At 44.1% G+C, this 12512-nt stretch overlaps 1 protein-coding gene and 1 long non-coding RNA gene across 8 annotated transcripts in view; one reads left to right on the top strand and one right to left on the bottom strand.

Moving 5' to 3' along the window:
- Positions 1-12512, bottom strand: part of DKK2 (dickkopf WNT signaling pathway inhibitor 2) — a 118319-nt gene that overhangs the window by 9715 nt on the left and 96092 nt on the right. The window lies entirely within an intron of this gene.
- LOC137856486 (uncharacterized) lies at positions 1221-2592 on the top strand. Its single transcript, XR_011096513.1, has 2 exons — positions 1221-1418; positions 2327-2592. It is a non-coding gene; the product is annotated as an uncharacterized lncRNA (long non-coding RNA).

Raw genomic sequence — 12512 nt, forward strand, 5'->3', positions numbered from 1 at the left:
CCAGGATGTCCCTTACATCAGTCCACCACGACTAACCTTTACCAGCTAAGTTATAGCAACACATAAACATTATCCTTTTCTATTTTGAGGCAGAGGGAATCTCCATTCCAGTCCTTCCTGAGTTTGTATTCAAAATGCCAGGAGTACATGATAGAAATATCCAAGGAAAATGATGCAGTTTATAAAGGGGGAAGTGTTTTTTGTTTTTTCCTCCAGAGTTGAAAAAGTCCTTCCAGAACCACTACTGAGGCTCTCTCCTTTGTGTTAAGTTCGCAGTGAGGCTGAGGAAGCAAGTGATTATCTCGCTTCCATGACTAAGTGGCTAACGCCGTGCCTTCAATTTAAGGAGCCTACAGGAGTGAGGTTTCTTTCTAATTTCATCTTCCCCTTTTGCCAGAGGAAATCTAGCTTAGCACCTTTCCTCAGCTGACTTGCAATGAGGCTTTCTTGATATGTTTGCTGGAATCATTTGCTATCCCGCACATTTTATGTGGTCACCCTGAACCACGGAGTTTCACCACAAGCTGGAATAACACCGAGTGGTGGGGCCGTGGTGCTGTGCAGGCAAGCAGCCCGAGTCTCTCTGTCTGGCACTATAAAACGTAACGCAGAAGCACTCCAGCGGAAGAGTAAGACAGATGCTGTAATGTGCTGAAGGGTGAGTGAATAGTCTGATGGCAGGCACACGTTATAGAGCTGTGGGAGATAAGGGCTTGAATTTCAGCGTGGCCTCCAGCAAATATTTGAAGACAGTATTCCCGGCCAGTGTCTTAGTCACCAGGCTCCCATTTGCTCATATTATGATGTCTCATTTCTTTTTATGCTGAAGCTACTCCACGCTGTGCTAGCAAACTATGTCAGAGAAAAGTGAGAAGAGCAACTGGCATCCTCACCTAGGCTGTGTCATCACTTACCCAGCACAAGCAGTCCCAGACACCGCTGGCTGCAGACCCACCTCCAACACCGAGAGGAGCTGTACCTAAATAAGTGGCTTGGTGTAACAGATACCAGTACAGAGTCCCCCAAAAGCAGTTAAAGCTTTTTCTTTTTTTTTTAAACACATCATAAAGTCCTGGTGCAGAGTCAGTCCTGGCAGATGATCACGGCTACTACCACTCCCAGCAGAAGAAACAGCAAGAAGGCTATTTGTTACCCTCTTACCGTGGATCCTGAGCAGTGCTCAAGAAGAGAGCCTCAGTCTCATGTACCGCATAAATGACAAGCTCACTCTGGTTACCACACCAGACACTTGGCCAGGTTCTCTCTAACAAACATCCCACATTGGTTACTGGGAACTGACCTGCAGACTGGAGAAAAGCCTCTGTCAGCAGTAGAGCTGGCAAGTAAGAGTGCTGCGGAGCTACCGGGACAATCCTTCACTGCACTCCCCCAGCAAAGAGGCAGGAGCTGCTGTAAAGGTGAGACAAAGGGCACCAGGAAATGGATACACACGTTATCCTAGGAATAACCCTGCCTCCTAGGTACCAGCATAGTAGCAATCACATTTAGGCAACTACTTGCACATCCCCTGTGATCCCTAGTTGTTAATACCCTACAGGAATACCCGTACTGTTAGGTTATGCTATCACATCCAGCAGAAATATTTTTCTGCTGTCAAAAGACCTCTTTTTTCATATCACCTATTTTCACACCATGTCTGTGAGACAGCTGACCACAAATGAATTGGCACCGCAACTCAGGTTGTGCCTCACTTGTTCCTTAAGAAGAAAAGCTTATTTTCCTTATTTCAATTAATTATACATTTATAAAATCTAAAACAACGGCTGTTGGAGAGGTGGAAGCTGACCTCTCTACAGCCCGTGTGCTAACTGGATGATCGCATAATTTACTGATCACATAATTTATTGATCATGAACTGAACTGTAGGTGAGGGAACAGGGTTTCCACCCTCCATAAAAGAGCCGAACAATAGAGCTCGCTGCTCTTTGCTCTCAGGACTGTGCACGTTGCTCAATATCCCACAGCCGTCAGGCACGATGAAGCAACCAACTGGCTCAGTCATGGTCCTCTCATCCCGCTCTGGACAGGGCAGAGCTCTCTTTCTGAGCAAGGACTTTGTTCTCATAGAGCAAGCGCATGAAATAGCCACAGGGGTGCCAGGTCTGCTTTTGCTTTTCTCTCTCTCTCTCTCTCTGAGAATTAATTCAAAGTAAAAGCATGCCAACAAATTAGGAAATGCAAACATATGCTTTCACCAAATAGCCTGATGTCAAGAATAATTACAGAGAATACAAGTCACTGTTTGACTCCTTGGGTTAGGCTTGATCCTGAGCAGAGATCTCAAAATTGTTTTGTTTTTTAGCAGATCAGGATTGATGGGGCAGTTGCATGCAACACGTGGCCTGTAGAGCTAGATGAATACATTGCACAATGGATTTGTCCCAGTCAACTCTGGAGAGGGAACGAACATCCCTTCTGTGCAAGGCAATGAAAAGACCTAATGGGATCTCACAGGACACAAACCTTTGTAACAATGGAAATAAGAGCTCTTTGCTCAGAACCACATAAATTGGATAACACAAAATGGAAAAGAAAAAAAAAAGCACAAAACAAACGAACAAACAACAAAAACCCTCCTCCTATAGCTTTTTCTCCTGCAAGGTGACTGAACTGCTTTCTGATAGCTTCTCACATGTGTTCAGACAAATCCACGTCTAACAGACATACTTTGCCTCGCTTTCTCCTAGCTGCAAAGCAAGCACGTAAATTAAGATGCGGATGGGAAATGACCGCCATTTACTACTATTTTGTTTTTAATCCCAAATGAGAAAAGAGCTTATCAGCAGCCATCTGGAGCAGTGCAGTTTTCCCACAGCACTGCTGATGTTGCTGTTTTCTATTCTTAGCTCGACACAAGCATAGATGATAGCGAGGGACCTCACTGTGCACAAGCAGAAAGCCACGGTTAATTTATCCCATGGAGGAAATCACGCTGTGCTCTCAGACAGCTCCAGACATGGATCCTGTCTCAGACTGATCTCATCAGAAACTCTCAACTCTCAGTGACTGCTGTGGCACAGACCATTCCTGAAAGCAAAACTCACAGTAGTTGCAGTGAAACAGATTTACTCCATTCAGTTGCCATGACAAGCTTAACGATCACATTTTTTATTTTTTTCCCCAAGCCTCTTTCTTGTCCAAACATCTCTGACCCACTTCTCTGCCAGACCCAGCAAGAACAGCACCATCTTCTGCCTCTAGATTAAGCACAGACACTTTCTTCGAGCAATAACTTATTTTTAACTCTTCAACTTAAAACAACACTGCTGTTTATGAGGTCTGATTCAGCCTGACATGGTGCTACATCACGGATGTGTACATTGCAGCCTCCAAAGATCATTCCTTCAAACTGTGTGGCTAATGGCCCCAGAAGCCTGCCTTATTAAGACAATAAATATTCGTGCTTGAAAGTAATACTCAATCCACTGCTAGACCACCAGGGGAAGAACATTTCTAAAACATGCAGTAGTCCAAGCTCTCACAATTTGCGAGAGCCAAAGAAAACTGAGATCTTAACAACCAAAAAACAAACTTCACTGAGGGCTCTCTGAACCGGCACGGCTGCAGGACTCACGCGGGTCCTGACTCAGGTTTTCCTCATCCCAACAAAATGTCGTGGAAAACAACCTCCTGCTCGGCCAGCAACAGGGACTTGCACGGGAGATGTGCTTAGGGAGGAAGCGTGTGGCTGCAGTACCTGGGGAAAGAAGTCAAACACCTTAAAATAAACATGGGAGCTGTTGCCCTGTTGCACACACGGCTCTCCAGCACAAATGGTACCTCTTCCAGTGTGGCCAGAAGACCTCCAAAGACCTTTTATCTAATGGAGTCTCAATCGTACTGTGATCTGATGCGATCTCCCAGCCATAGGGTGGTCAACTAGCATTTAAGGGCGACAGCACAACCTCTTGTTCAACAGCTCACAATTCAACACCTGTTCTTACAGAACTTCCTCTGGTTTGTGTCCCGCTGAGAAGAGGTAAATGGGGAGTCTCTTTAAAGCTGGCCTTGCCTTCAGGAGAACATACAGAGAAGCTCAACTAGAAGGCTGTAGTGCTGAACTGAGGTACTGCAGAGTCACAGAGGTGCAAAGTTAAAGTGGCTCAATTGAATGCCTGGGTAAATACCGCTATTTGCACTGTGTTGGCCTTAATTTAGTGTGTTCCACATGAGCTGTGAAAGTATAAACTCATAGGTTTAAGACACTTTAACTAATACACCTTCAAGTTTATTCAACTTGATGCTCCTTCGATTCCTCATCTAGATAAAACCTGGAATGAGCTCTATTTCCAAATGACTTAAAGGCCAGCACACTATGCCCAAAACATCTTCAGATGTATATTATCTATACCATAAAACAGCATAAAACGACTGCCAGGATGCAGCATATATCTCATTGTTCCCAAGGCAGCTCAGCTCTGAGTCTTTCTGTGCTATCACACCTTTAAGGTAAGTTACCAGCCTCAGGCTCATACTGGTGTCACTCTGCTGAATCCTCCCATGTCAAAGGAAGCATACCATGTGTCCTGCACTATGCATGCAGGTGCTCAAATTTCTCTTCCCTCCCTTGCATCACAACCATGGGACTACACAGCAATGCTCAGCCTTTGGAGAGACCAGGAGTCTCCTACACTGCAAACACAAGTCTTGAGTTTGAAGGAGACCTCCTCTTCCATGAAACTGGTACCTTACAAAAGAAATGACTAAAAAGGTTCAAAAGCTTGGGGAAGAGTCATTTTGTCCCCACATTTTAGGGGTTTTGTCCCAGTGTACATGTATGTGGTTCATACATGCCTGATAAACTACCAGCAAGAGCACAACAACAGACAGCATCAAAACAACGTTAGGTAATCCTTGAAGCCAACAATGTAGTGCTAAATCAATGTGACAGGAAGCCTCTAGGTCTTGATTTTATGTCATTTTCGACTGCATCGCCAAAGACCGCTCAGAGAATAAAGGTTTGTTAACACGCACTTTGTTCTATGTCCAGCCTTCGCAGCAGACTCTTCTTGTCCTTTTATCTCTGCCTTTTCCCCACCCCTTTTCTAATGGTTTTGCTTTTTAGTTTTGTCTCTAATTGGCTGTTCCAGAGTAGGATTCTTCTGGCTTTTTGATCAGCATATTTACTGCTATGGATGAACAGTAGGTTGCCAAAAACAGTTTTCCCTCGGGATCTATTAACTCTAGAAGTAGGGGTTATTTTATTCATCTCAGAACATTGCCCAGATGGAAGCAGCTAGCAGATCCTGTGGCACAGAAAGCACCAGGCACTAAACTACAGGTAGGTACTCAGATATTACGACTGGGAGTAGAGTAACATTGCTGGGAACCGGCAGCAAGTCACTGTTCAAACACCTGGATCTGAATGTCCCCAAATTGCGATACACTCTCAGGGTGGAGCTTTTATTGGGAACCATCCCTGCAAACATGCATTCAGCAAGAAAGATGAGACGACAGCTTTACTTTCCGAAGTACAGCTACTGAGGAAATACACTTCCTTTGCTCTTAAACATCCACAAACTCTAGGAAAAGCAAGGGGGAAACCCTGTCATATTGAAGTCGGTGCAAAAATTCCATTTGTCTGCTCCAGAGCCTGGAGAGAAAACGCTTCCAAGTTATAACCATTTGTGCAGTGTCTGCAGTCCTCATCCTGGAAAAGACTCCTAGGTATTCCTTGCAGAATACACTTTGCACTGCAGAATACACAGCGTTTAAGACACTAGTTTTCAAAATGCAGTTTCTCTGGCCCTCCTGCTTAGAAGGACAGCCCTGAAGGAAACATGAGTTCATGTCAGCTGGAGAGATGGCCAGAAGAAGACAAAGAAGACAAAGGATGTTTTTTCAGATCTTACATTTGGTCTGCATAAGACCAAGAAACAGGAGGAACCTGTAACACAACCTGGCTTTCCCCATCACAACAGCAGGAAAAATTACAATACAGGAGCTGCAGCTCCTCATCCTGACTCCTTCCAGCATCAGCTGTGCTTGCAGCAGGGCCAGCAGTGCTCATCCACTGGGACAACCTGAAGAGCTGCCATCCTGGGGAAGGGCTGGGGCACAGCCACCCCCTGTCAAGTGGTGAGTCTCGGGTTGCTCCCTGTTCGGCTGGCTCCTCAGTGACAGGGAAAAGGAAAAAACGTAATGCGAGGCTATTAAGGCAAATTATCACACTTGACACAAAGGAGGCCAAAGATGGCAGAAAAGGAAAGGACCCTTACAGCGTCATTAAAAAGTCATCATGCTCTTATTATATGATTAAGTTAGGGCTGCCTACTCGACTTCAGCCTGTGGTAAAAGTCGTAGCAATCAAGGTTTCAACACTATTTACCCTTTTTTTTTTTCTCCTTTTCTTTTAAAATGCTCCTAGTTAATTTTGCACAAACAAGCAAGCATGAACAACACAGCACGGCAAGAATAACTTGTGAGTAAAACCAGATGAACACTAACATATTTACATAGTGTAATGACTTCACTATTAATTCAAACAAACCCAGGCCCCAATTCTCCAAAGAGAGAGCTCAGCACATGCAGTCCAGGAGGCAAGAACAGGGTGGCTTCAGACTACATTTCTGTCTGCAGCCCCGGAGTGAGCAGGGGCTGCTCTTGGTTTCAGCCTGCAATAGCCACCGAGGGACCATCTTTCATTCCAGACATCGCACTCTGACTACGCCCTCTTCTCGCTCTTACGGGCCCCTTTCCATCTCCAGGCAAGACTTCTCTCAACGCTAGGGACCACAACACAGAGGGGATGGGACAAAAATGTGGAAATCCCTTAGGGTCATAGTCATGCAATAAAAAAAGAGAAAAAAAGTAGCTTCAGGTTTTGTATCTGCAGGGGATGGGGGTGCAGAATAGTGGCAGTCATTTCTTGATAAAGGTACCAAAAAAAGTCCAGAGAAAAAGATTTAATCCTATGCAGTTCATAGATCAAGTCAAAAAGGACACTGTGCTCTTCTAGTGGTGATCAGCACACAATTACCTAGGATTCTGGCACATAGCATTGGATTAACTATAGGTCCAGCCCCATCCTCAGAATAAGCTGACTCTGCAGCTAAGACTGCAATTTGTCCTCTTCCCTGCTACATTTTGCCATGTTTTCTGGACTTATGTTTTCAAGCACTCTCGTCTAGTCTGAAAATAATATTCTTTATGTGGAGTTATGGAATCTCCTCTTTGTTCCTAGAGGTCTTGGATGTTAATCAACATAAAGTCATTAAAAAGTTTAATCCCCTATGCTTGGCACAACATCAGACTGCGAGCAGTTTCTTTGTAACAGTCTTTGGAATAAATATCCATTAAAGATTTGTTTTTTCCTTATACTGGTCACCCACATTTTATAGTGGGTGGCCCTTTCGTTTATCCCCTTACTGTATTTCCATTTCTGAAGCTAAGCCAGATGCAGCAACCTGATCCCATTTTTTCAGTTCACGCAAGTTTGTTGTAATGAAAAGTTCCACGTCTATCTGAAACTTGTTAGGAAAGCCAAAGAAACAGGAACCATGGCAAAACCGCACCACCTTCTTGACAGCTTTTATTCTGCATGAGTTGGATTCTCCAAGGTAGTGCATGCCTGGCTGGCAAGCATTTTTGCATTTGGATGCCCCAGAGTGCAAACAAAAGGGTCAAGCCATTCCTGAACTACCCTTGTTGGGATTATTTGCATCACAGCCATGCCCAGAGGCAGTGTCTAGGTGCTGTGCTCCCCCTACAATTCTGTATGGTCAGCTTTTCAACTGCTGGGTAGTCTACATAAACAAGACCAAACAAAGACAGAAAAAACATTAAGGTTGTTGGTTGGCTGGTTGGTTTTGTTGGCTTTTCTTCTTCTTCTTCTTTTTTTTTTTTCTTTTACACAGATGGAAACAGTAGAGGTGATTAAATGGCTCAGCTATGCCAAGGCCACATAAGAAGTCAACTATACACAAATAATTTTTTTTCCAGCCCCCACCCAATTAACTGCAAGATTCTTTCCTTTTTCTGAACTTGTACCCTTCCTTTCAGATGTGCACATCAGAAGTGATTCTGTACCTTTGGCAATTACCCCTTTTATAAGGGGATACAAATACAAATCAAGGCAACCACGTTTACCAACCAAGTATGAAAAAATAAATTCCTACTTTCAAGTCTGAGCCACGATGTGTATTGTACATAAATAACCTGATTACCTAAAGCATATTTTACAGTTGAACATATTCAACCTGTTCAAAAACTGCCGTATATTTCTTAGAGCATGGACATGTGCACAACTTGCTGTAAGCTCTGTGCTGAAATGAACTGTTGACCACGGCTATGTGACTGTGGCAAAGGAAGATTTCCTTACTCACTTCTTGCTAGAGTGTTTGCTGGAAGATATAAAGGAGATGTGATTTACTATTTCCCTTTTGCTACAGCAAAAATAAAAAAATAATAATAATGTTGTATTTTTTTAGCTAGAAGTATTTATAACTGAGTCCTGGTTAGTTCAACTAGCAGCAATGCAACTTCAGCATTCAAATGCTGAATGCTATTTTATCTGTTTGTGCTTGTGAGAACATATGCATATTTGTAATGGCTAACTATACACAGAGCATGATTCACCTCTTAGGCAATGGATTATTTCCCTTGTTACACTGCAAGGAGGCAAAAAAAGCAGACGAGACTGACAAGAATGAAAAGTACTTCATCACTGAAAAGTAATGAAGTGATGCTAGACGGCTTTCCCTGGTCATGGGAAGGGTATTTTTCCCACGTCAAGCAACTCCCTTCCATTTTCCTGCTCTTCATACTCTCCAGGAGACAGGGCTGCACAGAACAGTTCACACCTGAAACAAGCAAGATGGCGCAATGCCATGGCAGGGCACCCTCAGCACCGTGCTCTGACGAGCTCTCAGGCTTGAGGATTTCTCCCCCCTTGCACCATACCAGCAGTGCTGGTGGTAGTGGTGGTGCACCCACCCTGCTGGAAGAGCTGCAGAACCCACCAGGCAGCTCTTCACATTTGCAGGAGTCTGAATTCACCTATTTATGTGCTTTGTGAAAAACAATCAGTCAAACAGAAAACGTGACCTTGCACATAGACCACTCAGTCCTGAAACAGACACAGTTTCCACTGGCTTTACAGGATTTTCCAAGTAGGAAAATTAGCCCATCGTGCTAATGTAGCAGAACATCGCTGTTAAAATGCTAGAGCATCTTCTAAATCAGGCGCTTTAACTCTGCAGCTTAGCATTTTGAATCCTGTCCAGAGGAGCACGAGTAGAAAAGCCCATCCCTGGAAACACTGAAATTGCCATTTTCATTGCTGTTGGTACTGTCAGTGGCACCAAAGGTATCAGCTTCTACTGCATCCTGCTTTGCAAGTACCAACTCTCCATGTTCAGTGTGGACACAAAAGCTAAAGGAAGCAGGAATGACTCCCTCTGGCCCAGGAGAAGCAACCCCAGTTCCCACAATGGGAAGCTGCTGCTCTGAACACTCCTGTAAATTCCTGTCCAGCGCCTGGACTCTCAGAGGCCTTGCTGGAGTTATGTTCTTATGACATTTTTTTAAACCTATATGGGCAGGCTGTATTGAAAGCACCAGTTTTATTCCCGAAAACCTGTCCTTGTCCCTTTGGGGCACTGTTCTCATTTTAATCAACATTCTCTGGACCTGGCCTAGAGACAAGACAGCGCCCTACCTTATTAACCTTAAAAGGTTAACAATTAAAATCCATACAGTGGAGAGAGATGCTTTGTCACTAAACGAGAAACATTTTCATCATCATAATTAAAATGATCAGTCAGAATTCTTGGTTTGAGGGTGTCGGGCCACCTTGCTGAGCTGCCACAGAGTACATGAATCGAAACGCATGACTTACTTTAAATTTAGTATAAGTTGTAGATAGCATAGTGTGCATATTGAGACTTGATCTAATTTAAATATCTTTAACCAGGTTTGTTCAATGGAAGAGATCTTTTTCTCTATTAAACCACTTTAATCTACAGCCTGAACGCATACAGGAGCATTGGGATCACTGGTAGCAGTGTAGATACTGAGAGCAGCCCCTCAGCAAGCCCCATCATACAAGAACTGCTCTTCAGTTAGGGTTTGGCACGCTGCAGAATATTGACTGAACATGAAAATGCTGCCACGTTACTGCTACGGCACTTTTCTAGCACATTTTGAGAGAACATAAACACTAAAACACTCCTTCCCAAATATTTTCACATTTTCCCCCATCTTATATTGACAACGCAGTGCCTCTCCCAGTACTTACACAGACCTTCGCCGACCCTCTTTCCTTGTTCCTTTTCAGTGCCAGCTTCTTTTTACTTACGGTTAAACCGCAGTTGTTTACCGTATACCAAAATATTCGAGTTAATTATCTTAAAGTCTTCAAGTCAAAGTACATATGGTTTGGAAACGAGGGTCTGTCTTAGGCCTGCCTTTCATGTAAATACGCGCACACGGCGGGATGGAAAATGCCTGCATGGTACAGATTTGCCGAGGAACGTGCAGTAGTACCCTTATCATCCTTATCGGGTGTAACTCAAGAAAGGCTTTTGAAAAGTTCAAAAGAAAAGCAGCAAATTATTGTTTTAATGAGGCTCCATTAGGCAGGACTCTGCTCATGCCTCTCCCGGATCCCTGTTTTCATTAGCACGCTACATGAATAACAGCAAAGCTATTTGTACGGCGCTCGCTGTTCGGGCGCAGGCTCCCACTCTTTCTAAGAGAAGCCCTGGCTTTCTTTTAGATGTACAATCCAGCCCTGCTGTTATCTGCTCTGGGAGAAAAAAAGAAAAAGACACTAATGCAAATTAATGGAAATTTTGTGGCTGGCCAACAAAGGGGCTTTCCCAGCCAAAATCAGAACAAAGGTTTTAATTTACTAAGTAAATCAAAAGCTAGAAGGCATAATCTTGCAATCTCTCCCTAATGTGAGCAGTCCTTGCTGTCATATGGGATCTCATGGTTTTGCCGGGCTTCACAATGGGTTTACCCATTAAAGATTTCACACATGAGTTAAGATGTGCAGAGCAGATCATAAATACATGGCAGCACAAAAATATTATGCAATGTAGATGTGTTAGTTGGAAGCATTCGCTTCTAAGTCGGAGCAACTTGGAAAAACTCTCGAAAAAATGCAAACAAACAGTCTGTTTTGTTCACAGAAGAGCTCAGGCTCTGTGCGTCAATTTTTCTGAAACCCCACATCCACTCATCTGTGCACGGAGCAATGTCATGGTCTGACAATGCCTTCAAAAAGTCCATTTTGTACTTCCGAAATGAAACCCTTTCAAAGCTTAAATAATCTGCTTTTGTAGCCTAACCAAGCTCATAAATATTTAAGTCATTAGACACATTTGCAACTCTAAAAATATTTTTAAAAACATCGCTGTGTTCAGAAAAAGCAGCTGTACAGCACTCCATAAATCTACTTTTTCTGCGTGTTCTGAGCAGAACCTGTTTCAATTTCAGTTCAGCACTGCAGAACAAACACATCTGAGAGAACAGCCCAGTTACTTTTTGATCCTGAGCCTCTCTCCATCTGCAATTACAGCTAAGGCAGCGCTTACGTTTCGGCTGCTCCATGCGGCCACCAAACCTACCCTAGAAAACAACCAAAGACCTACAAGGCGTCTGGTGCACGCATGGCCCCGTTAGCTCTGATGGGATCACCGGCCGAAGGGTTTGCCCTATTTGAGGGAATACGGGAGCTCTGGGCTCTGAATATCAGGCTCCTTGGGGCAAAATAGAAAATACCTGCAGAGCCGTAGTCAAGTCCCAGCCAAGAGAGGTGCTGGATCTCTGCCCGCTGTGACAGCTCTGACTTGGGCGCCCTGCATCGCTTCTCCATGGTCCACCAGGCAACGAGCCTTTTAGTGCTCCAGATTCTGCCTAAGTTTTGCCCCAAAAAAGGGCCTAAAGTGACTGGTAAAAGGTTTGCTGTCCCGGTCTCCCCCTGGCAAGGTGCTTTCTGCCAAGGGAGCTGTGAAGCCACCCCACAGTGGGGCACAGCACCTCCCGAGCATGTCTGCACCCAGTGTTTGCTGCTATCAACACCTCAACTCTTGGCAAGGTGCCGCGACCCTTCAATTTCCAAGTAACTACCAAATTCAGCATGAGGGAGAGGATGCTGTTTTCGAAATTCAGGAATTAACGCACTCAGAAAGCATTTTAGCCACTTTTGAACATTTAACCCTACCCAAGAGTTTGCAAGAAGCAGTACCACTGAAAGGCTACCTACCAGCTGTCCGATGTGGACTCTCAGAAGAGAATCACCAAGCAACACAAGCAAGAAAAAACTTTTTTTTTTTTCAATCTGCTTTTCTATAACAGCCTTAGGAGTATCATATCACCAAAAGGAAAAACAACAACAACAAGTGCTAAGAATGAGATTCAGATACTGTTTAGAGACTGGTTTGCATCCACAACCAGGGCTGATGACTTCAAGGGAGAGTTTCTCCTAGAAAATCCTATTTAGCACGAGGCAGTGTGTCACAGACTCCGTATTAAATCTACCACAT

This window comes from Anas acuta, chromosome 4 (genome assembly GCF_963932015.1).
Source record: "Anas acuta chromosome 4, bAnaAcu1.1, whole genome shotgun sequence".
Classification (NCBI taxonomy): domain Eukaryota; kingdom Metazoa; phylum Chordata; class Aves; order Anseriformes; family Anatidae; genus Anas; species Anas acuta.